This window comes from Rhipicephalus sanguineus, chromosome 8, assembly GCF_013339695.2.
Source record: "Rhipicephalus sanguineus isolate Rsan-2018 chromosome 8, BIME_Rsan_1.4, whole genome shotgun sequence".
NCBI classification, from domain to species: domain Eukaryota; kingdom Metazoa; phylum Arthropoda; class Arachnida; order Ixodida; family Ixodidae; genus Rhipicephalus; species Rhipicephalus sanguineus.
Window position 1 is genome coordinate 105,521,492 of NC_051183.1, and position 27,704 is coordinate 105,549,195.

The following is a 27,704-nucleotide window of genomic DNA, read 5'->3' on the forward strand; positions in this document are numbered from 1 at the left end:
TGGAACGCTCTTTCACTGCCTGTTGGCGTCATTCAGCACGTCATGTTTTTACTATCGGGCAGCTGACCAATATTCCCTCGCATACTACCTCAAGGCATCAAGTCTGCCAGAACGACGCCCTCGCTATGAATGAAGGAAACAAGATGTCTGTATAAGGGCTCGTTTTACTTTGTTAGACACAATAATAACGAGAAATAACAGCCAATAATGCCAAGGAAAGTATGGGGGGTGTTATTTCTAGTTTTAGAATATAAATGTGAAGAAAGTAAAGTGGACGATAGATAATTTCCCGCCGGCAGGGACCGAACATACAACCATTGAATAACGCGTCCGACGCTCTACAAATGAGCTACTAACATATATATATATATATATATATATATATATATATATATATATATATATATATATATATATATATATATATATATATATATATATATATATATATATATATATATATAGTATATATATGTGTGTGTTACCCGCCTTTAGCGCGGTGAATTTTAAGGCTTCTGTACAGCTACTGACCACACCTATTGGTCACAACGTTTATCTCATGAATTGGCGCTCTTTGGCCATCAACTGACCCTTGTGCCAATAAACACCACATATCATCATCATCATCAACATTTCCCTAGCTTCATTTCGTACAGTTTCGCTCAGTGTAAAAAATTAACCAGTCAGCATCCTGCGCATGCTTCGCATAACATCGATTCCCACAGTACGTGGGATCTGCCGAATTTTTCTGACATATCTTAGTCTCATCGAGGCGAGAATAAGCAGTGCATGTATTACAAGGACCGTCCTTGTTTTTTAAATGGGAAGTATTTTTTAGTGCTCCTGTGTATATATATATATAGCCACCTACGTCTGGGAGATCTTCTGATCGTTTCCTTAACTTGGTGTAGACCAAAATTGACATGGGAGGGTGTGAGGATTAGACGGATATGACTGTCTGGTCATGACATGAATAATGGGAAAATCCTGTCGCGTACGTCGCAAACCCTTTCCTCCAGACACGTGGGGCACATACCCATTTACCACGGGCCGCAGTGTAGGGGCATGCGCCACAGGTGATTGAAAGTTTTTATCTACTCAGGAATGGCAAGAACAGACACCGGTAATCTAGGCGAGAGCGTCAATGAAAACCGATACCATCACCATTGGCCGGACGAATGCAAAAAATAAAAATTAGGATCCCAGCAGGAATGGAACCCGATCTTACTCCGTGGCCGTCAGGTATTCACCACAGCGTCACGGCAGGTCTAGAAGCTGCTTTGGAAAAACCATGGCCTCCGAGATTGCGTGCCGGTGGGTTTCTCTCCGTCCATTCGAATCGCACGGAAATAGTGTGATTTCAGATGTAGGCGTGCTCTTCCTCCACACCGCGGAGCTCGCTACTGAGGGTCGGAAAAAGTGCATCAGCTGTTCTCTTCGGCCATTTCTGTCATTCCCAGATATAGTAGGTTATATTTCTACGGTTCTCCTTATATCTCATATATTTTCTATTTCCTGTGCTTAACATAGGTTTTTAAAAAGTTCACATTCCTTCCTCATCTGCTGACGTAACACTATGCCCTGCAGTGTAGGCTGATCGACATATCGGGGCATCGCGCTTTCACAATTATATTGTATTTTAGCGCGACAGCGTTAAATAGCTTGTTTTGCAGAAATTCCGGTGTCGGCGTCGGTGTCGTTGATATGAGCGAAAAATCATAATCTTGTCCGTGACCGAAAAGTCTAGAAAGATGCAAATAAAATTATAAATATTTTCGGGTTCAAGTGAGAATCGAACCCAGGCTGTCTTCGTGGAAAACAGGTATTCTAGCACGGATCCACGCTATTTCTTGAAACCGCTTCGGAAAAAAAAAACAATATGTATGTCGTGTAGGGGAAGGAGTCCCCTTATCTCATGCAATATTGCTTATCAGGCGCGTAGAATAGCGCCAGGCGTGAAAACATGTGATTTGCGCAACAAATGGTGTTTTAAAGACCCACATCATTACAAAGCGCTCAGTCATATTTAAGCGCCATCATCAGCAAAGGTATCGAAAAGGTGAACATCTGCGTAGGTTCATGTGTTGCCCTATGGACGCGCAGCGGGTCCTTCGCTGACTTGCAAAAGGAATACCTATGGCGTAGTGGGCACTTAACAACTGTACCTGCAGCAGGCATTTTAGAATACCTTGAAACGGCCAATGTTACGCGCACAGTCGTTCGTATCCTTACGGCACGGCAGAGGAACGATGTACCGAGAGCCGAAGCCAGGCTAGCAGTTGAGCAGGCGATGCGCAAGGTGCCCAATTACACTATCGCGTTTTACTTTTGAAGGCAAAGCTCAAGCGTCCTCCACGTTTGTGGCGTTCTTTACAAGCTGACGCGTGGCTTTTGATGTGTAACATCTGAGCTTGTTAACATCTGCACTTAGACATTTGCACCGGCGTCGGCATGCCCTATTTACACTTATTTGTTCATCTGTAATTGCTTGAGTATGCCGCTGTTGCAGAGCATTTGAGTGTCACTTGCCTGTACTTCAATTATAGAAATGATAGCGCCATCAGTTTTTATACTTTTATGCACTAACAGTCACATTTGCCTACGATGGTTCGTCTACGCACGTGTTGGTTCGATCATCTGCTTTATAGCATTTATCATCTTTATACTTGAGAGCATTTCCTTTTGCCGTTTAGTCCCCACATCTTTCTATATTTTTTTTTCTGATGAGCGTCATTTTTGACGTCAGTGCTTGTCTGAATAGTGACGTTTTTAAAAGGCTACTTCATTATGTGGTGAAGCTTTACCCCGCTTCATTTTACCAAGGTCCTTATGCATGCACCTGTTGAGAAACCTGGATGTGGTTTACGAGCTCAACACCATCTGCACGACTTTCGATCCATTAGACACTATCAAAAACTTTAACCACGATGCACTTCCATGAAAATCTGTGCTTTTGTTAAAATGTTCTTTGACGTTGTTTGTACCAAGCTCCCACAATGTAAGCCAATGAATGATTTAATTGTCATGACCTGAAAAAGGACATATAAAAGAGACTGGGACGCTGCCAGCTGTAAACCATTTCCTCTTCTTGGTACACGTTTGTGACGTTTATCGGTAGCGTTGGAAGACGCAAGATAAAGCGGTCTTGCTACGGCTTTGCAGCGTTCAAAAATGCCGCTGTACGCCGCTGCCTTTCGGGATTTATTCAAGGAACTGTTTTATCATAGCTGAAATAGACGTTTTAACTTGATGCAATGAAGGAAACACTGTACGCATTCACCCTCCAGGCAATTTGTACATCGTACAGCTTTCTCTTTTGAATCATATTTTTGTATTTCAACTGACGCCACCCCAAACGTGTCATTATTCTCGACGAAGTACACACAAGTCAAGCAGTCCAAGAAATAAACTGTGTCTGATCGTAACAATGGTGTTAATGCAGTAAGATACTGGCAATAAACTTCAGAGAAAATATAAAACATTCATCAAAATCAGATGAGTATTTTAAGATACATCAACAGTTGCAGAAAATAATCGCCCCCTCCATAAAAATGTCTGGCTACGCCACTGGTTATAGTAATGGCTGATGGACAAATTTTCAAAAGGAAATGAGATGCACATCCCAACCATTATCGATACGTCTGTGCTGAGTGTCATCGTGCAATTACGCATACAGCACGCCGCGTGCTGAGGAGAGAGCCTTCCGGGGGATTTCAGCATAAGTGCATTGTAGCGGCCATACATCACCCTTTTCTCTCTCCCATAAGAGTCGCGTGCCCACCGCCATCGCCGCGACGGATCCGCGTTCCCTTAGCCTATTAAGGGTAAATATCCCCACATTCGTTGTACTGGTCCTTCCACTCATGAGATCGTTGTACTTCAACTCATTTCGCTTTCCATTTTGCATTGAGGTACCGACCCCAGCACTCAAGTGCTATTCTCGCTAAACGAGGCGAGACTTGTTATAACTTGTAAATAAAGGTCGGTCAGCACTCTGGTCACAAGCCATTACCAGGTGCATATCTCACCTCTGTTAAAACGAGTTCCCAACATTATTAACAGTCACATCTGCTACCAACGGGACAGCTAATTTTAAAACAGACTTTCAGGAATCACCTTTACGTATGCTTCCTTGTAGAAAGAAACCAAAAGAAGAAAGAACGATTCATCCGTCTCAAGGCAAAATACCCCTAGACAATTCTAATGAATATACAGTGAAGCCACTCACTTAGCATAGGTAATGCGCAGTGCGTATTGAGGAAATCTCTGACACATAATGAAGAGACGCAGCAGCAGAGCAGTTGAAAAACCACGAGGTACAACGTTGTCGAGTATCTCACGTTAACATGTTGCAGTTTGTATCATAGGCAGAGTCTAGGGAGATATTGTGATCGTTGCTATCATGTGCTCTCTCTGCGTTGCTGTTGTTGTTTTCAGACAATAAATAATATACAGTATCTCAATCATTACGAACAGCATTTCTAGATTATTAGGCTGGAAAAAAGTGTCAGCGACTACACAAGAACTCCAATGAGATTGGCCGGCAGCGTGTCGTCGGATATCCATGTTGGTCGCCATAGTAGGGGCCCGCTGAAAATCGTTTAGCTGAGTCGCTGCGATCTGTAGTGATTCCAAGATGTAAAGCCCTGTACACATTACACAGTTGATCCGGCGGGCGTAAAATTGTCTGCTAATGATCCTTAGCAAAAGCTCTCCCTGCACAGTGTGTTTGTGTAAAATCGTGATAATCATTTGAGGGTCCCATTAAGGACGGGGCCCAACGTCTATATTTGCAGAATATTAATATATCTATACTATACCAGGCGTGTCTACAGCCTAACAAAGGAATAATAAATGAAGGACGCTTTACATTAAGTATTTGTTCACATATTTTGTGCAGGTGGACTGAAATCGCCTCGGGGACAACACGTAAAGAAGATGTGGAGGATATTGCACGTTCGGAAAATACGGGTTTTGTGAAACTTTCCTGCCAAACACACGTCACGGCAGCATCGGGATGCGTCTTGTATGAATCCGTTCCAGACACTGAGACACCCTAGAAATAATGTGGATAAGGGACGCCATTTCACCAGGAAACGACGTTCCAAAGTTTTTTTTTTTTAATTTTGCGGGAATTCCGCTTAACGAGCAACGCTAGTGACATGCTCTGACTAGCCAGACGTCGCTGGCGTCGTTTAGAGTTGACGTCTATATGCAAACGTTGTTTAACATAATTTATGAGTGAATAGTTCGAACACATCGTTTTGATATGTCGGGATATTACAGCGAAAGCTGTTATGAGATCAGAACAAGGGCCGCTTTTGGCGCCGTAGTTGTCCGCCACCGACGCCGCCGGTGTCCGTAACCACTATCGCTCGAAATAAGAAAAAAAACGACTTAAAAAAAATCCCAGGATGGAACGAGGTTCGAACCTGGGCCCTCTGCGTAGGAGCCCAATACCCTACCTCAGAGCCATGTCTTTTTTTTTTCTTTATTGCCTGCTTTTGACACGAAACAAACAAAAACAAGAAGAAACGCTATTTACAATACAAACACTGGTTGCGTAAAAAGGGTGAGGGATCGACAGGAAAAAAAAGGAAAGGCCACACTGGGAGCTTCTTTTGCAAATGAAGGAGGTTTAGAGCGACCTCAGAGCCATGCCGGTGCTTGAAACTGCTTTGCAAAAAGACCTCATGCAGGCTTCATGTCGGGAAGGAACCACAATAACATATATAATGTAGCGTGGTGGAAGAGTAAACAACCAAGCGTCACACAATGCGAATTCTGTAACCAGGCCTCACACGATGCGAATTGCGCAATGAGTGGGTTGCTGAATGCTTCCAACACATTACAAAGAGCTCTGTCATAATTTTTCATCGCCATCAGCCACTGCATCAACAAAGGGTACCTAATGCCTTACAGGTGTTTAGCAAGTACCACGGTTCTCCGCAGAATGAGGAAAACTTGCATAGTGGCTGCTTCCCTACTTCACAAAAATTAAGATTTATAGCGTAGTGGGTTCCTCGCAAGTGCACTTCTATTGGTTGCCGAGGAAGCCCATAGGGCTCCCATCATCCATTTCCTCAGGGTCTCAATGAAGTGATTTCTCTCTCTCTATCTCTTCCTCATGTTAGCGTAAGTTATAAAGCGTGGTGAGAGAGGGAAATAACGACCGGGCGTCACACAATCTGAATTACGTAACTAGTGGGTCCTTTAAAGCTTTGAACTCATTACAAAAGGCTCAGTCATAATTCTTCATCGTCATCAGCCGTGGCATCAAGAAACTGCACATAATGCCTTACAAATGGTACCTCGCTTCTCCGCAGAATGACGGGTAATGTCGTGGTGGGTGCTTCCCAACTCCACAAAAATTATGATTTGCGGCTAAGTGGGTACGTTGCTAGAGTAATTGTATTAGTAGCCACAAGAGAGTTTATAACGGGCTCTAGAAATGCCGCTCTTCCACCTTGCGCTGTGACTGTGCTGCGCTTTCCGCGCAGACCTGGCGATTTTTTTCAATAACAAAAATAAACTTTTATCTCGACTTGAAAACACCTGGCTTGAGAAGTCGAATATCATAAGACGCATGAGGCCATTGAACTGTTTAGCAAAGCTGGACTCCATGTGTACGGTGAAAAGCGATGCTTTAACGCGACACGGAACTGCTAAGGACCTGATCTGAATAGCACTGCAGTTGGAGTGCTAGTTGGATGCTCCGGTATTAGTTTACTATTACTAGTGCAAAGATTTTATTGGATTTCGTAGTGGAGTGATTCCACGAGAGATCGAGCATGCATGTCCGGTCAATATTTTTGCTTTCTCTGCTTTTTTCTGTTTTGCGGGCACATTCAAAGTGCATGGAACTGAAAATTATATTTCCTTTAGAGTGGTACCGACCTCTTTAGGGCTAACGTACAAAGCTTGCATCCTACAACCTCGCCTACACGCATCAGAGAAAAGGTGGATGCACCTGTTCAAGATATCAATCGCTTCGCTTTCCTGAAGAAATGCGTCGTGTGCTTCATCACTGTTCACATTTATGTAGACAGGACTTCGCTGAGGCGCGTAAAGCAGTGCAAGTAGACCTCGTAGGTGTCACGAATATCCTCAGCCTAGCCTACCAGAGGTATGAAACGACAGAAACACCAAAAAAAAGACATACAGTCAACGAAAATGCTTTTATTAGAAATCTTGTTTTCGTAAACGTGTAAATAATCGGACCTAGCCTTCGGGCACACACATGGCGTGTAGTCAAGAGCTAGACCAAGTCAAAATGTTTATGTGAACAGCGCCGCACTCATTCTCTCACTTCTGCGGTGCTGTCGTGAGTGGGTGTCTAGAATGGCACACGGTTTTACGTTTTGTGACCAAGGCTGTGTAAACGCTTTGTACCGTGATAATTAGCGTGTGGGCCACGCGTTGTCTAAGAATAATATCTAAGAATAATATCTGGCACCACCAGTGGCATCCGCAGTTTTTGACGTGGGAAAATACGTTAGGAAGCTGCCAACAAAACATCGTAAATTGGGCAGCTTCGGCGACTTATGGGTTAATGATTGGGCACCACATGTTTTCTGGCTGCTGAAACGCAAATGTAAAAGTTGAGGTGATACACGAAGACGTTATCTTCGACGCCGAACACATATAATAACGGGAAGAGAAACAAACGGATCGGAAATGACTGAGATAATCTTTCACACATGCTATTTAGGCACAGTGTGCGTCGAATGAGGAAGAGAATTAGAGCGTCCAATGCCCGTAATAGAAGGGGAAAATGCAGTGAGAAACCGCCTGCATAGCAGCGCGCCTGCTTATTGTGGAATTTCGTTACGGATTAAGCTGGCCTGCCGCTGCATACAGATGCTTAGCTTTGTGGTCTAGGCAAGTTTTGGCAAAGTCACCCAAAACATGTGGTCGCGGTGTTTCCCGTACTCCTGACCAGCGAATTATGGAGGGGCAAGTAGAGGTTGTAGGCTGCAAACTGTGTACGCGTTAGCGCTTTAGAGGATGACAGCAGCCCACCCCGCCCACGCTAGACTCAAATAAAATCTGAAAATACATTTTCTAGATGACAAGCCACAAGAGTGAAGTTTTGCTGCAGAAAAATATTTAAAACTCTAGATTTACGCAAAATGCAAGATGACAGCATCCAGCAAAGCACTGAAGCGTGCACACAGAACATGGGTGATTTTGGCCAGACAGATCTTGCGAACAAAGCAAATGAGGAGATATAATATTAACACCGTGTTTTGAGATACATAAGCACTTTTTGATGAAAAATATTGGCACCAAAGAGACTGGAGTCCCTTTTTTCGAAAATGAGTTTTTCTGAAAAAACTCGCTCTTTAGCTATATCTTTCTTCTCCTGCAATGCGTGTAGAAAAACGACCTTTCGCAGAAATATTTCAAATTATCTGCCCTATAATTGACACATTTTTTATGTTTCTGTGTGGAATAGAAACGCGCCAAGGCGCACCAAAGTTAGCCAACTTATTCCATTTTTGCGTGCGTGGCATTTTGTTTCATTTTTTTTGCCTTTTGAGGACAGGGTAAGGAAACCTTGGATGTCATTCACAACAATGCGTATCAAATTGGTTGCCAAGGATGCCCACAAGTCGACCATTAGTTCGTAAGACGGACTTGTGGCGCACCGTCGACCGGCGTCCACTTTGCTTCCATTGCGGAGAAGCTGGCCATGTTTACCGCATTTGCCCGTATCGTGACCATAAGTATCAGGCCTTCGCACCGACCTTTCCTCGTACTCGTTTTGATAACCGACGTGACAGCAATGCATGCCCGCAAGCACAGCCACTCGATACGCCGTATCGTCGAACCCGCTCTCCGTCTCCTGCATCGAACTCACCGCAGAACCGCATTTACGCCGATGCGGTCTCGGGCAGATCGCCCAGCCCTCGTCGGGGGAAATAAAAGCAGCGACCTTTGGGGGGAAGCTTGCCGACCGTCGAGATGCTACAACATCCCCAACGTCGTCAGAACGACACAATATGACGGACGATACGACGTTGCCGACAGCAAAGGAAATCGTAAGCGCCAACTTAGACGTTCGCATAGACGGACGCCCAGTAACAGCGCTGGTAGATAGTGGTGCCGACTTCTCTATTATTAGCCGGAAACTCGCCGACTCTCTAAAGAAAGTAAAAACTTTATGGATGGGCCCCAACACTAGAACCGCGGGGGGTCAATTTGTCACGCCAACAGGCAAATGCACCGCTCGAATTAATATTGGCAGTTCGGATTTTGTCGCTACGTTTGTCATTTTACTGGAATGCTGCAAAGATCTGATCTTGGGAATGGATTTCCTGCGTGAATACGGCGCCGTTATAAACATTCCTGACAGATCGGTTACGTTTTGGATGGCCCCTGGTCATATTGCGGATTCGCCCTGTACAGATCAACGACGTAAACCTCTGCGTGTCTTCGACGATGACGTCACCATCCCACCGCGGTCAAGCGCACTTGTGGCTGTGACATGTGACATGCCAAGCAACTCTGCCAACATTGCCGAGCAAATTCCGACGCTACTTTTCAGTCATGGATTGTCTATTGCAAGAGGCGTCGTGAACATAAACTGCGGACACACTTGTCACGAACTTCAGCTCCGAGCGCCGACATCGTACGAGAGGTATGGCAGTCGCGTACCTGGAAGAGCTCGCTGAGGTGACAGACTGCTTGACTGTTCAGCAAGACGATTCAACGGACCCGCCGCCCGGACCTCTATCCGTTGATGTTGGCCCAAGTTTGCTGCCTGCGCAGAAGCAAAGCCTCCTCGAGCTAATTAACCAGTTCCAGGACTGTTTCTTTCGACTTCCAGAGTTCATCAAACGCCGTTGACGAAACATCGAATTATAACAGACGACGCGACCAGACGCATACGGTAAAACACGTACCGGGTAGCTCCGCGGGAACGAGAAGCCATTGAAAGTCAGGCGCGACAGATGCTTCAAGATGATGTTATTCAACCGTCGAAGAGCCCTTGGGCATCGCCGGTAGTATTAGTGAAGAAGAAAGACGGCACCTTACGATTCTGCGTGGATTACCGAAAGCTCAATCAGGCCACAAAAAAAAGACGTTTACCCGCTACCACGTATTGACGATTCACTCGATCGACTACGGCATGCACGTGATTTTTCGTCGATGGATTTACGTAGCGGATATTGGCAAATATAGAAGTCGACGAAAGGGACTGGGAAAAAACAGCATTCGTGACACCTGATGGTCTTTATGAATTCAAAGTACTTCCATTCGGCTTGTGCTCAGCACCGGCAACATTTCAGCGTCTAATGGACACCGTGCTGTCAGGCCTCAAGTGGCAGACGTGCTTAGTGTATTTAGACGACGTCATCGTATTCTCTGCGACATTTGACGAACATATGAAGCGACTGCACGCAGTATCTCAAGCTATACGTTCTGCTGGACTCACGCCTAAGCCGGAAAAATGCCACTTTGGCTTCGAAGAGCTTCTGTTCCTGCGTCATCTTGTCAGCAGTGAAGGTGTGCGGCCTGACCCCGAAAAAATAGCTGCCGTTGCAAGTTTTCCAGCACCAACTGACAAAAAGGCAGTCCGACGATTTTTAGGACTGTGCGCCTACTATCGACGCTTCATTGAGAACTTCTCACGCATTACCTCGCCACTGACGCGCCTCACCAGAGAAGACGTCGCATTCGTATGGGATGACGAGCAGGAACAAGCGTTCAGCTAGCTGCGGCAACGCCTTCAAAAGCCACCGGTCCTCGGACACTTTGACGAAGACGCCCCGACAATAGTTCACACCGACGCCAGCAATGTAGGCTTATGAGCTGTACTCGTGCAGCAGCAAGATGGCGCTGAACGAGTAATCGCTTACGCGAGCAGAAGCCTTTCCCGCACGGAAGAGAATTTCTCCACCACAGAAAGAGTGTCTTGCTGTGGTGTGGGTCGTTATAATGTTCCGCCCATATTTGTACGGCCGTCCTTTTATTGTTGTCAGTGACGACCACTCCCTTTGTTGGCTGACGAATTTAAAAGACCCATCAGGACGATTAGCGCGCTGGAGCCTTCAGCTTCAAGAATTCGACATGGCTATTGTCTACAGATCGGGGAAGCGACATTCAGATGCCGGTTGCCTTTCTCGTGCTCCATACGAACCTGCGAATGTAGAAGATGACGACGCAGCCTTTGTCGGAGTTGTAGACACGACTACAGTAGCACAGCTGCAGCGAGACGATCCGGAACTGGATCCCATAATTCGTTATGGGATCTCATCATCATTTTGCTATCATCATTGCGCTATCATCATTTTGCTTGCGCAACGACGTCCTGTATAAAGTGAACTTTACGCCGAACGGAAATGACTACTTACTCGTAGTTCCAACATCTCTAAGGAGCGAAGTATTAAAGGCATGCCACGATGAACCAACATCCGGCCACTTGGGTTACACACGAACGCTGTGCAGAGTGAGGCAGAAGTACTACTGGCCAAGACTGACGGCGGCCGTTCAACAGTACGTTCGGACATGCCTTGATTGTCAACGCAGGAAAGTACCGCCCGTCAAACCAGCAGGCCTGCTCCATCCTATTGACGCCCCTGGTACTCCATTCACTCAAGTCGGAATGGATCTCCTAGGCCCATTTCCAACCTCGTCGGCGGGTCGTAGATGGATTATAGTAGCCACAGACTACCTTACTCGCTACGCCAAAACCAACGCTCTGCAGAGGGGCACTGTAAGTGAAGCAGCTCGATTTTTTTAGAGAATGTAGTTCTGAGGCATGGCGCTCCATCAGTGGTAATAACTGACAGGCGAACTGCATTCACAGCCGAGCTATTAGAGACAGTTTTAAGACTTAGTGGCACATCTCACCGGCGAACAACGGCGTATCATCCGCAAACGAATGGTCTGACGGAGCGCCTCAACAAGACACTTTCGGATATGCTTTGCATGTACGTCGATGTGGAGCATAAAAATGGGACGAGATCTTGCCGTATGTCACGTGCGCATATAACACGGCTCACCAAGAAACAACACGAATGACACCGTTCCGCCTTCTCCATGGTCGTGAAGTGACAACTATGCTAGATGCTATGCTGCCACGAGTGCAAAGGAGCCGAAACGAATGCCGATTACATCACCCAGCTTGCTGAAGGAGCCCGACAACTTGTGCGCATGCGCATTCGTCGCCAGCAGGAGTACGATTCAGGGCGCTATAATCTTCGTCACCGACCAGTCTCATACAAGCCGGGAGAGAAAGTTTGGGTCTGGACTCCAGTTCGACGTCGTGGCCTATCAGAAAAGCTGTTAAGACGGTACTTCGGGCGTCTCACTGACGTCAACTATGAGGTTGTTCCCGATAATGCACATGGCCCAAGGCGTCAAAGGCATGTACCAGAAGTCGTACACGTGGTTCGGATGAAGCCCTATTTGTCCGAATGAGATCCTACGCTGCCAGTGAGTACAAAGCCCTGTGGTTATGAAGCATCGGGACGATGCTTTCTTGGAAGGGAGGCTGATGTCACGACTAAAAGCCGGCAGATTGACAGAGGACAACGAAGTGAGGAGCACAAGCAGCAACCACTGTCTCTCTCTGAGGAATACCCTTGTCAAACGGGTAGTCTAACCACAGTTAAGTACGACGGCCGTTAAGTCTAATGGTTGTTGTACCTTGTCACACGACAACCCTAACCGCAGTTAATCCGCTAACGACCGTTTTCGTAAACGGAGGTGGGCAACCCCTGTTAGCGCCGTAAACTGACAACATGGCGGCCCCCATGTCGGACGCGAGCAGCTCGGCTTTCAGCGAAATATCGACCCAAAAGCGTGTCACCTGGAACGTTGCGACGACGGAGGCGTTGATACGCATTTGGGCAGACAAATTACCGGCTTTGTGGTACAAGTATGTCCGTGCTGCAAAAAACCTCGCGTGCATTTTACGAGATTGATACACGGCTGCGTTCCTTCATTGAACAGGGCTTCACGCTATTTGATAGACGCGCATCAAAACACGCTGCTGAGGCGTCCATAATCGAGCGTGAAGCCTTGTACAATGCAGTGTTATAGCGGTGTGGCACGAACGCAGCCATGTATCAACTAAAGAACGCTTGGAAGTGCTGCAAACGTGTGACAGCGCCGCTGTATCTTTTACGCTAACTGTGGTTACGTCCGCTAACTGCAGTTGGGTATGACAGCGGTTAACCTTACCCGTGTGACAAGGGTAGAAGACGATGTGGAATCGTCTGCTCTTTTGATCTGTCAATACGGACCTTTTTAGGGGCGAAGCTCCTTAAGGCGGCACCCGTTCGTCCCTCGTAGTCGTAGTCGTAGTGCGTAACCAGTCTTACGATTTGACCTCCAAGTTGGTGCCGGTGGGAGATTTTTCCTGTGCGTTGTTGAATAATAAAAAATTCGCAGCGGTAGCTAAAAGCCGACTTCTTCTGTCTCTTATTCCTATTAGCAGCCATTCTTTACCTCCAAGGTAGTGCCTGGTGAGATTTCTCCTGTGCGTGATTAAACAATAAAAATTTTGTTCAAAACGCCGTTGATTGATGAAATAAACCAACGAAAGACGCCAGATGTTTTGTAAAAGCAAAACGGAAGAACGCCAGATGTTTCTAAAGCAAAACGAAAAGACGCCAGCTGCTTAACGAAAGACGCAAGATGTTTTCGAAAGCAATGGTTTTCTAAACAATGAAAATTCACAGCGTACATGTAAAATTAAAGTGAGCTGCAAGTCGTCATAACTCATCGAACCTTTAGTATAAACGCGCCCGATCTCACGTCGGTGATGATGTACTGGGCAGAATTCACGGTTTACCGATGAACCTCCGCAGCTTCGCCCACTCATCATCATTCACTCTGTGGATATGCTGTGATTTTTTTTTTCCTTGTCGCACCGTGGTTCTGCGTATTGTTCTTTCCGCGTCGCGACAATATATATATATATATATATAGGAGGAACTCACAGTGAAAAACATAACACTTTTTTTGAGCTTTCGGCCGGGGACAGGCCTTTATCAAAGATGTCTTTATGACACTGCGTTCGGGTTTAAGTACAGATTCTCCGCAATACGGACATAGATGCACACACCGTCGCGATTCGGTGGAACGGGCAACGAGAGGGGTCAGAACTAGAGCACTGCACGGGCCCAGGCTTGAAGCCGCGGGCCTGGGCCGGGCCCGGGCTTGAGGCTGCGGGCCGGGCCGGACTCGGTAAGTCGGGCCTTAGAGCACACGCGAACGTTACGCATTGCATAGTCTAAGGGATACTGTGCCAAGCTGAAGTGACACGTGCAAAGAGCTGGCTCTTAGTAAAGCTTAGCAATAAAAATAGAAAAACAGTTGAAATGCTATATTTTTTCACCAGTATAGATATAGATTGGCACTGTATATTTTCAATAACGTTTCATCTGCTGGACCAGACTTTGACGATGTACTTGTCAAAGTAACAAGTACATCGAGGTGTGTTTCCTTATAAACATGACAGATCACGTATATATATATATATATATATATATATATATATATATATATATATATATAAAAAATGAACAGCACTAACAATGGGCCAGATCACGGTTGTCCCCATGGGATGAATAAAGATTTCGGTCATTTATTCTAGGTTGACACATTGCGTACATTTCACTTATATTCCTTGGTATTACGTGATAAAACCACGATATGATTACGAGGCACGCCGTAGTGGCGCCGGATTAATTTCGACCACCATGAGTTCTCTTACGTGCACCTAAAGATAAGTATATATACGGGTGTTCTTGCATTTCGCCCCCATCAAATTGCGGTCGCCGTGGCCGCGGGAATCGCACCCCCGTCCTAAGACTTAACAGCGAAACAGATTTACCGCTGAGCTTCCACCGCAGGCAAACCAACATTTGGATGCATGTACACACCGGATTTTCCGTCCGATCGCCCGCTACAAAGCGCACGGCATCATTAATAATCATCATGAACAACTAACATCGTTTAGCGGACCCGGGTCGGGTCTGGTCATGAACAAGCGCGCCCTGGATTAGTTTAGTAATGAGCGCCCGAGTCCGGGACGGGCCCGGGCTTGGAACCACGGGCCCGGGCCGGACTCGGGCTGGGTACGGTCCAAGCCCGGTACGGTTCCAATCCCGGGCCCGGGCCGGGCCCGGGCTTGGAACCACGGGTCCAGGCTGCGCTCGGGCTTCATAAAGCGGCCGTAAAATCCGGCCCGTGCAGTGCTCTAGTCAGAACAACAACAGCAAAAAATGAAAAGAGAGAGAGAGAGCCATACATACTGACATAGACAGTGTCGCAATTTGTTAGAACTTGACAAGAGGCGGGGCCAGAACACACAAACAAACAAGAAATAAATAGTAAATAGACAGGGCGAAAGAAACAGGGCTACGTGTGTGGTTCGGGAAAAAATGTTAACGAGTGACAAAGGCAAGAACGCTATTACAGCGCTAAAAGGAGAGGTACATACACTTCGGGACGATAGGAAAATATGGTCACGGACGCCGGGTGTCAAAGCACGGCGTGTGTGTCTTTGTTCAGTGTGTTATCTCGTAGAAGCGCGGCGAAAGTCGTTAAGTGCATGCCCACCTGTGCACCTGAGGGATGGGGTTCGGTGTGGCAATTGAAGTCGACCGCTTATCTCGGAGGCCTCGCAGGCGCTGGCGGCACCCATCAAGGACCGCCCGCAAAGTCACAGATGCGGCTCGCCGGTGCCCAATATCGAGAACAGATGCAGGATGTGATAGGATTTTGGGGGACCTAGTTGGTGCATACTGACAAAAATGGCCTAGTGTTTGTTCGCTGTGTACCTTCCTTGTGCGCCGTGTTTGTTTTGCGCCAAGCAATTCTTTTTGCCAGGATGCAGGATAGGCAAATGAGGGAGTACATCAGACATTTCCTTCAACAAATGAGCCTTTATATGTAACATGCACACATACATACACCTACAAACGTATACACATACATATATTCATGTATATATCCATATATATAATCACGCACATACACACATATACACACACGCACGTATAAAAAACAACAACCGGTGTTCAAGCGACCGCCAAAGGGTTACAAGGTTACATCATCTGTACACGGAGGAAGGAGCACGCAAGCCGATTCACAAAGCAATGGTAAAGAATTGACGAAGATAATATTAATGAAGGAAATATGCGACTTCCTACACCCCTACCCATAATCACGTACACTACAGAAATGAAAGGGATGTGCGTTCTTCAAATTGTGCATTCCGAAAATACACGTGAGTTTTTTTGTGCATCGGTCACTTAGTTGCCTGCGGAATTGGATTTTTCGGGTTCGTTGCAGGCCATACGTGGTAGTCGGCCTATGCTTTCATTTATGCCACCAGAGACACTCTTAAACTTGTGGATGAGGTACGATTCACGAGCCTCCCGGCCATAGTGTTTTGAAATTGGGTTGAAGTACTACAGCATAAAATGTGTGGAAGGGGTGGCCAAGATTAATAACATGTTTGGAAATAGGAAGGTGTGGCAGGGACTTTACGTGTGCTCTGTGGTTGTTTAATCTCATTTTGTATGCAGTCTCAGTTTGATCAATGTACTGGGCATGACATAAGGTACATTCGAGAAGGCATATGATGTTTGCACTGTCACAGCTGAAGTTGCCTCTTATCTGGTAGGAAAATGAAGACACGGTACTGGTGACGGTGGACACTTTGTTCATCATTGGACAGAATTTGCACCTAGGCTTGTAGCATGGGTCGCTGCCTGTGAATTCAGGAGTGTTCACTTTAGAGGACGTTACAATGTCTCTAATTTTGCTCGCCCGTCTGTAGAAAACGCGTGGAGGTTCCGGGAATACACATCGTAGCTTTTCGCTTTCAAGTAGAATGTTGTGGTGCCTTCTGAGGATGCGGTTTAAGTAAGGGGAAGGGACTGAATATGTTAGAATAAGATTGGGAGTAGTATTTGCGTGTTCGGATTTTGTATTTTTTTCAGGTGGCGGCGGTCCTGTTTTTCAGATTTCTTAATCGCGCCGTTGATGACAGAATGTGGGTATTGTTGCCGTGTGAGGTCACTGCTTAGTTGTTGAGAGTTGGTGGCGAAATCGGCCTGGTCAGTACATATACGCCTAAATCGAAGAGACTGGCTGTATGGTATGCCCAGTTTACAGTGCTTGACGAGGTTGCTGCTAAAGTGGAGGTACGGGTGTCGGCCCGTTGGTTCAGTTATCAGGATCAGTTAATTTATAGAAGAAAATGTCGCTTAGCTCTTTCTCAGCCTCACTTATGTAGTCCTGTTGGCTCATGACAACAGTCGGGCCAGCTTTGTCTGTAGGCTTGATTATTATATCCGCTTAAACCCTGTAGTGCCTTCTCCTCGTTCTGAGAGAGATTTTTTTCGGTATAGCGAGTGTTTCCTCTATTCAGGAAGAATGCCACGTTACACTGCTTTGATGTAGATGTCCACATATTTATCTCATTGTGAAGGGGGAGTCCAATGACGTAGTAATGGTAGCCTATTGTGAATGTTTGTGCCCCTTTCTCTGCCATGCTAGTATTCATTTAACCTCAATATATATATATATATATATATATATATATATATATATATATATATATATATATATATATATATATATATATATATTTATATATATATACCTTCAGTGGGGAAGTTCAGTGGGTTCGGTACGTATAGGAGAACAAGAGGGTGCACGTACGAGAAAGCAATACTTTATGCCTCGCGCTTCGGCCGTGGCACGGCCTTCGTCAGAGAATGAAAACGCCACGCAGAGTAACAATTCTGAGAAGAATTAATGAACATACATATGAAGTGCTCGAGGAACGCCTCAATACATATGCATATTCATTTTGCCAAAAACTATTCAGTAGTGGATTCACTGCCTTCATCATTGCTCCAATGTACCTTAGTGGAAAACTTCGAGGAAGGGCTCAAGCAATATTTAGCGCAACCTGAGCTCAAATATTGACATATGTTTGACTTTCCGATGTTAATTGTTTTATGCTGTAACTCTTGCTATATTAACTTTATTTAGGAGCTTGCTTAACAAATACACATCCGTATTGTATTGCACTGTATTTTATTCTATTGTATTGCTTGAATTTTGCATTTTGAAATGTCGTATTTGTTGTGCTTGAAATGTTTTGTATTTTATTAGTGATAACAACTGTAACACACCCCTGTAACGGCCTCAGGACCAACAGTATGCTGAAATAAATAAAAACGCCAGAAGTACCAAAACAAACTCTAGTGACAATATATTTTGATATGCCACCTCGAGTGACAAGATAAGTGCTGTAACTCAAAGTAGAAAAAAGAGGACGTCGCACGGGAAATAATTAAAGCAAAGCAACACTGATTAAGCTGTAACAGAGAAACACGAGACATTATGGCAATATGCGTGGCAAAACAAATATCATGCGCACGTGTTGAGCGCATATTAATATAATAAAAGATGAGTACACAACAATAAAACGGTCGCTTTGGTCGCTATATTACCAATGAAGCAGACAATTTCATTGCAGTATATAAAAGAAAAGCACTGCAAATACAAATATACAAAAACGTGCGTGTGTGTATAGGTGCTGGGTGGGGAAGGTGAGGTGAGCACATCAGAATGACGAACTATGCTACACAGAAAGAAAGGCAACGCGTCCGATGCTTTCGTTTATGCCGGAGTCAAGACAGTTGAATTTGTTAATGCCTTGTCTACACATACCTTGACTTACACATAAATGCCTTGACTTATTCACTACGAGCTGTACAGCAGGATATACTCAAAGCGTATAAAACGCGTTCGCCATTCCGCCAGAACCTCAGCTTCAAAGAGACTTAGGCAATTGAAGGACTGGCAAGCCGCAATGACAAAGTAATTAAGCTCTCAGATAAAGGTGATGCAGTGGTGGTAATGGATGCCAACAGCTGCACTGATGAAGCTCAGAGGCAACTTGATGACACCACATACTACATGCGCCTTAAAAATGACCCAACATAACAGTTCAAATGTGTTGTCAGTGATGTTGTGGCAGATCTTGTAAAAGAAAACAAAATAGCTTAATCTGCATTACGTATGCTGGTTCCCCTGAACCCTGTGGAGGGTAGCTTCTACACCCTACCTAAAATTCATAAAGGAAACAATCCCGGTAGACCGGTTGTGTCTGTAATGGGTACGGTGACTGATAATCTCTCACACTACGTCGATAGCATTATTTGTTCTATTCCTGTCGAACTTGCCTCATACATTAAAGACACGAATCATTGTTTAAACGATATAGATGATTTAGATATTCCTGATGGGTCTTTACTGGTGATACTTGATGTTTGCTCCCTCTACACTAATATTCGCCATTTTGATGGCATTCATGCTGTTGTGCACGCGTACAACGAGTCTGATCTTGGCAAAACAGTTCACTCCTCCACACTGGCTACGCTCCTCAAATTATTTCTTGAACTAAACAACTTGGAGTTCAACTGGCAACACTATGTTCAGGTTAGCAGCACTTCTATGGGTACCACGATTGGCCCTAATTACGCAAATATCCTTATGGGCCTCCTAGCCCTTTAATGCCTGAATTATGAAAGCGCCGAAGAAAAAAATTGTTTTTTTTTATTTTTTTAGCTTTAAATAGCAACCTTAACATAAATCAGCAGTTGTATTATCCAAAATCCAACGTTAATGCATACTTTGAGGTATGTCGCGAATTCGCAACAACCGGCATTTAAGCCAATAGTAGCTCAATATGCTCAATGCAACGCAAATATGGCATCGCCGCATCAATGAAGCGGATCTCTTCAGGGCGACGTAACTTGACATCGTCATCGTTGTTAAATGCAAGTTTGACTTTTATTGCCTCCTACCAATCACGTGACATCGTGTCGGCCACCCTGTGTGCCCTAGACTCCACTGCCCAGTACAGCCGACTTGTCGGGAGCCGACAGAATGACATGTAGGTGACGGCACCGAGAAATAGATCTAGCTCACCACGAGACAGAGCCTGTCCTTTGTTCGGATTTTTCTGCGTCGCAAACAGATTGCTCTGCTCAACGATGTGTTCCGTGAATGTGTCATAAAAAATTCTTTGAAATATTCAATAGGAGCTCGGACAGTGTCACATTGAGGATGAGCGGTTTTCTAGTGTGGCATTTCCCGCTGTTCTTGACAGTCTTTTTTTTTCCACCGCACTGCATGTTTTAGAGAGGCACTAGCTTGGCTGGTCTACCACATCTTCGTTTTCATCCTCACTGCTCGATGAAGACACTCGTGCTTGTGCATTAGGATCGACATCGTCGCCTTCGCTGTCGTTGAGAGAGCTGTCTTAACTTTCATCTTCAGGCGGCAAGCGCAGGCGAAGCCTTTTTTCCCGTAAAATGAGCGGAAGTCCATCATGAACTTCTCATACCGGCAGTCATCACTGACTGACTCAAATGCCGGATGTCGCGAATGAAGCGAGGATCGCGCAGGAAATAACGTACTTCAAAATAACGTGACATGTCGTGTGCAACCTCTTGTATGCGTGCACATAGAAAAAATTTTATAGAAGATGGAACTTGCGTCCCTCGCGCAAAAAACAACGAAGTAGTAAGAGCTGTTGCACGTGCCTCGCGCTCTCTGGCAACTGATACAGAATACTGGCTTCCAGCTTACAATACCTTACATGCAATGGCGCTAAATGTCTCGTGCTGAAACCTACGTTCGCCGCAAATACGTGACAGCCGCCGGTGAAGGCATCAACGCGTGTCCTGTGTTACTTACTCGGCGTCTTTCGGTATGTCGCGAATTCGCGACAACCGGCAGTAAAGGGCTAGAAAACCAGTTTCTTCCGCGCCACGACTTCAAGCCTTTTTACTACAAACGCTTTATCGACGATGTAGTTTTGATATGGCATCATGGCGAATCCCAGCTTCTTTCTTTCATCGACAATTTAATAATGCCCATGCGAATATATCATTCTCGCATCCGTACTCGGCCATCAGTGTTGACTTTTTTGACGTCACAGTAACATTGAACGAGCAGAAACAGACGATTAAACTGCACAGGAAACCAACCGATAGACATCGGTATCTTCATTTTCAAAGTAGTCACACAAAACACTGCAAAACCAGTATTCCATATAGTCAGGCCATTCGCTTTAAACGCATCTGTTGTGACAGCAATGAATTGATTCGCAACTGCGAACACCTTCGAGGTGCACTAACCAGGCAAACATACCCTGCACGAATCATTTACGACGCCCTCAAAAAGGCTGAAAACATCGACCGCAAGGATTCGCTTACGAGTAACAAGCAATCAGCAAGCTCTTCCCGTAACAATGTGAATCTCGTCCTAGCGCACTCAGCATCGGCTCTAAGGTGGCCAACATTCTCAAGAAACACCGCAATATCTTTATTCAAAGTGACCGCCTGAAAGACGTCTTTACGGAACCACCCATGGTAGTGTATCGCCGATCACGTAATCTACGTGATAACCTAACATCATCAAAAATAAACAACCGATCCAACTATGGTGGCTGTCAAGCTTGTAGTAAACCCCGCTGCAAGGTCTGCCCACACAGGACAAGTTCACATTCCGTAACTAGCAGCGGCTCAAAATTTTCTCTGAGAATCAACGGATACTTTACTTGCGACAGCGCAAATGCAACAAGCAATACATCGGTCAAACCGAAACGCCATTCAGATTACGTTTTAACAACCACAGAGCCCACGCTTCTAACCTACCCCATCTTCCCTGTCAAAGCATGTCCAGATGCCAGGCCACTCCTTTAAAAAATCAAGGCCACAATACTACAGTCTGAATTTAAAACTCATCATGACCGAGAAGTCAATCATGACAAAAATAATCATACTGATGCGCTCACCTCACCTTCCCCTCCCCGCCCCTACACACACACTTTTTTTTATATTTGTATTTGCAGTGCTTTTCTTTTACATACTGCATTGAAATTGTCTGCTTCATTGGTAATATAGCGGCCAAAGTGACTGTTTTATTGTTGTGTACTAATCTTTTAGTATCTTAATGTGCGCTCAACACGTGCGCATGATATTTGTTTTGCCACGCGTGTTGCCCTAATCTCTCGTGTTTCTCTGTCACAGCTTAATTAGTGTTGCTTCGTTTTAATATTTCCCGCGCGACAGCTGCTTGTTTGTACTTTGAGTTACAGCACTTATCTTGTCACTGGAGGTGGCATATCAAAATATATTGTCATAATGGTTTGCTTTGATACTTCTCGCGTTTTCTTGTAATCACCATTCTGACTGATGCCGCAATTTCAGTGGCCCTTAAAAGCGGCATACGCCTTGTATCTTTTTCATTCTCTGACGAAGGCCGTGCACGGCCGACACGTTAGGCATGAAGTGTTGCTTTTCTCGTACGTGCACCCTCTTGTTTATATAATTATATATATATATATATATATATATAATATATATATATATATATATATATATGTCTGTGTGTGTGTGCGTGCGTTATGCAATGGTGATAATATTGCACCTATCACTATTCCGTGGATGTGATATCAGCTGTTCGCTGTTCCTCTCACCACCCCAGTGCACATGAAGGGAAACTACAGCGAGGCTACTGCCTACGTGGGAGCCAAATGCGCCAGGGAATTTACAAGTACGTTTCAAGAACAGCTAAAAATCGTTCGCTCTTCTCAGACCAAATTGCGTTATAGACATGCTCGACTATTGTTATACCGCCTAGCAGATATGGCCAGTGCGCGCCTAGCCAGCTAGAGCGTGTTAAATCAGTAAAACAACTTCTCAGATGGTGCCTGCCCATCCTTGGTAGCACCTAACTTGGTAGCACCTAACTTTTATTTAAGTGGTGACGTAACAGCTGGAAAACGAATTTGAACAAAGAACAAGAGAGGACTATGGACACAACTAGGTTATCACAGGGGAGGACGCGGCCATTCGCTGATTTGAGCACTCTTGTGCTGCGTACTGTCTGCGGCCATCGCGGGCTACGTGTGGGCGCCGCGCCGTAGAATAAAGAACCTGCTCAGAGAAGGGAAACTGTATCTTTGACAACGGTAGGAAAAATAAGCAGTGGTAGCACATGCAAACGACACATGGCATCCAATAGATGGTTATGCACAGAGGAAAGGGAAGGGAAACCCGTTTTGTGTTGCTTTTTTAAGGTAAAAAAAAAAGCCGCGCTATTTTTTTTTCTTTTTTTAACGTATTCTGTGCACATGCGTCGATGCTGCAAAAAAAAAAAAAAAACGGGACGCTAATAAGAGAACATATGCCTCAAACTGTTTCGCCCGCTTGTTCTAAGCTCATTTATACGCCCAGCAACATATCTTTGCGTCATTTGGAACACTGCACTGGTGTGTCATATTGGGTGCCCACCCGGGCATTGCACAGGATGAGGAAGTAGTTAACAAGATCCGATTCAGTGACCATAGAATGGTAAGATCTAGAATTCAACTAGACTTGAGGAAGGCACGGCAGAAACTGATGCGCAAGAAGCCGATTATTGAACTAGCCCTGAGAGGGAAAGTACAGGAATTCAGTTTCACTACGAAATAGGCTTTAACCGAGGAAACCGACCTTAGCGTTGACGCAATGAATGATAATCTGACTAGTATCATGAAGGAGTGTGCAGTGGAAGTCGGGGGTACAGTCGTTAGACAGGACACTGGTAAGCTATCACAAGATACAAAAAACCTCATTAAGAAACGTCAAGATTGAAAGCCTGAAATGCAACAGACAAAGTAGAGCTGGTGGAGCTTTTGAAGTTAATGAATAGGCTTAAAATAGCCGACATAAGAAAGTGTAATATGCAGAGAATTGAGTATGCTTTAAAGAACGGAAGAAGCCTCAAAACTATGAAGACCAAACTGTGCATAGACAAAAATCGGATGTATGCATTAAGGGTAGTAGAACAGCGCCGGCGAAAACAACAGACCAGACGAAGAGAAGGACACGTAACACAAGGCGCCTTGTGTTACGTGTCCTTCTCCTCGTGCGGTCTGTTGTTTTCGCTGGCGCTGTTCTACTACAATTATGAACCAACTAGCCCAAAAGTAAATTTTGACATGCATTAAGGGACAAGGAAGGCAAGGTCACAACCAATATGCATAAAATAGTTGAGGTAGCGCAAGAGTTCTACAGAGATCTGTACAGCAGCCGAGACAGTCAGGATGATAACGTAAAAATCAGTAATAGCCCAGAAGAATCTGACATCCGACCATTATTCACAGGAGAAGTAAAGAAAGCCCTAAAGGGAATGCAAAGCGGCAAAGCCGCTGGTGAGGATCATGTAACAACAGAGCTGTTGATAGGAGGTGGAGAGATTATGTTAGAAAAAAATAGCCACCCTGAATACGAAGTGTCTCTCGACAGGGAGGATACCAGAATCTTGGAAGAATGCCAACATCATCTTGATCCATAAGAAAGGGGACATCAAGGACCTGAAAAATTACAGGCCCATCAGTTTACTGTCCGTCGTCTACAAGATATTTAAAAAAAGTAATTGCTAACAAAATTAATATGACATTAGAGTTCCATCAACCAAAGGACCAGGCAGGATTTCGTACAGGCTTCTCAACTACAGGCAATATTCATACTATCAATCAGGTGATAGGGAACCAACCCCTATACATAGCCTTCATAGATTACGAGAATACACTTGATTCGGAGGGGACATCAGCAGTCATGCAGGCACTGCGGAATCAGGGCATGGACGAATCCTATATAAACATAATGGAAGAAATCTACAGCGCATCCACAGCCACTATAGCCCTCCATAAAGAAAGCGACAGAATCCCAATAAAGAAGGGCGTACCGCAGGGAGACGCGATCTCTCCAATGCTATTCACCGCGTGTTTACAGGAGGTTTTCAGGGCCCTAGATTGGGAAGAATTAGTGACAAGAGTTAATGGAGAGTATCTCAGTAACCTGCGGTTCGCTGATGACATTGCATTGATGAGTAACGCAGGAGACGAATTACAGCTCGTGGTTACTGAACTGGATACGGAAAGTAGAAGAGTAGGTCTGAAAATTAATATGCATAAAACTAAAGTAATGTGGAACTATCTTGGCAGAGAACAGCGCTTTGCTATAGGTGGCGAGACACTGAAAGTTGTAAAGGAGTACATCTACTTAGGACAGGTAGTAACTGCGGAGCCGAACCATGAGAGTGAAATACCTAGAAAAATAAGAATGGGTTGAGGCTCATTCGGCAAGCATTACCAAATCATGAATGGTAGTCTGCCGTTATCCCTCAAGAGGAAGGTATATAACAGCTACCTCTTAACGGTACTTACCTACGAAGCAGAAACCTGCAGACTTACAAAGAGGGTTCAACTTAAATTGAGGACGACGCAGCGAGCGATGGAAAAGAAAATTATACGTGTAACCTAAGGAGACAGGAACAGAGCAGTGTGGGACAGGGAACAAACAGGGGTTAAGGATATCATAGTTGAAATCAAGAAGATGAAGTGAATATGGGTCGGGAACGTAGCACGTCGGCAGGATAACCGATGGGCATTAAGGGTAACTGACTGGATTCCAAGAGATGGCAATCGCGTGAGGGGGAGACAGAAAATTAGGTTGGTAGAAGAGATTAAGAAGTTTGTAAGTATAACGTGGCAGCAGAAAGCACAGGACCGGGTTCATTGGCGGAACATGGGAGAGGCATTTGCCCTGCAGTGGGCGTAGACAGGCTGATGGTGATGATGATGATGACTGGTGTGTACTAGGTTTACACGAAACAAAGGACATGTACTAGTACCAGTAGAAACAGTTGGCTGGTGAGACAGAAAAGAATATTCGTTATTGACAGCAAATGAGCCACGCTTTTTCAATGCAAGAAATGATATTATCATGTTGAAACCATCATCGGGAGCTCGTAAACGCTTTGCCTTCGTCTTAAGAGACAAAACGAACAGGATTTTGTGAACAGCCTGCACAAGTGTGCACGCATGTCCATCATCTAACGTGGTTTACCTTTTCCACTCTTTTTTGTAATAAATTCAGTTTCAAGTTAGCGCTCGTTGTGTCCACTATTTTTCGTCTGTATTTTATTTTGGCGCTTTGAAGTTGTTCCAAGATGAAACGAATGGCAAGGTTTTGAAGCGCTTCGATATGAATAATGATGTGGTGGTTTTAAGAATCCCAGATTGCGGATGCACATTCAATTGTACGTTGGATAAGCGTAGTGTAAGCAAGTTTACGAAGTTGACTAGGTACTTTAATGGTATGTTTATGAATGCAAAGATAACCATTAGCCGAAAAAAAGGGTAGTGTTAATATGGTAATCCAATGATAAGTCAGATTGTAAATGAACGCCTAGGCACTTGTAGGTTGTTATTTCAACGTAGCTTTCGCTTTATTTGCAAGTTGACGGGGAACGGCAAGCAGAGTTAGTTAAAGGCATAGTCTTCGTCTGCTGTAGTTTCGTGGCATTAGGCAGGATGACCACGTCGAACCTATTTATTAAGGTAAGATTGTAATGCCAGCTGGTCGGTGATGCAGGATACGTGACGATATGAAGGAATCAACGGCAAAGATTCCAATTCTGGATGACATTGACAATGGAAGAACGTTACTATAGATTAAGAATTGCAAGGGTCCAATTACGCTACCCTGGGGGGCACCAGAGGTAACGTTATAAAAAGACGGGTTAGTTAATTTAATTAGGGTGAAGTCAATGTGAAATGATAAGAAATCTCTTATCCATGCTAGTACGCTAGTACGTTGGATGATTGCTCAGTTGTTCTAATTTGGTGAGTAACCGATGGCGTGGGACGCGGTCGAAAGCTTTCGAGTGGTCTGCTGGTATTTGAAGATGATGTTATGTTGTTCGAAGTAGTTAATGACCTGGGAATCTGTAATCTGTTCTAAGAGTGTTCAGACAGTAGTTGTTAGTGAAATCGGACGATACGAGTAGTAGGCAGACGAACACCGATCGCCAGACTTAGATATTGGGACCACGTTAGATATTTTCCAGTAATTTGTAACCTAACCAGTTGTTAATGACTGCGAAAAAAATGTGCACAGAACAGTGTACATGCAGCCGTCAGCACGCTTAACTCGAACGTTCCGCAACGTGGCCTCTACTGACTTCGACTGACTTCAGCGCCGCCCAGCATCGGACACAGCATGTTTGCTCTTCTGCTTGTCCGGAGGGTGCAATACACTTGCTTGGCAGGTTCGTTTTCAGCGCGTTTCGCTCGTGGCTACCTTGTCACGCTCGCCCACGAAATCCGCTGCTGTATGCTTATCTTGGCAATCTTCTCGGTATGCTTATCTCGGCTTTGTAAAGTAATAAAAATGTTTTACATTTAATCAGTATTTTGGGTAGTGCAAGAAACATAAAAGTGCTTAACGCAAGCGGCTATTCCCACTCGTTCTTGACGGCTTCGGAAAATTGGTACCGCATTCGATTCCTGAGGCAATGGACTCCATAAGTTAATTGGTGCGATCAATATTTGCCAATGCGTTGCAGGACACCTTCAAGTAAAGCACACTCATCTCCCGACGTTAGCTACAATAGCCTCTGCGCAGGTGTACCTTGTGTCACACAACGTATAGCAGTTACCATCTATGGGGACACTCCGGACTTGGTCCTAAGTGTCAGACCCGTGCATAGCCCTGTACGAAGAACTTCAGTAAAATAAAAAGGCTTTGAACAGGTCTTTTTCTTACATAGTAAAAGGGATAAAATAGCTTGCCAGTCACTTCCGTCGTTTTCTTCTCCCT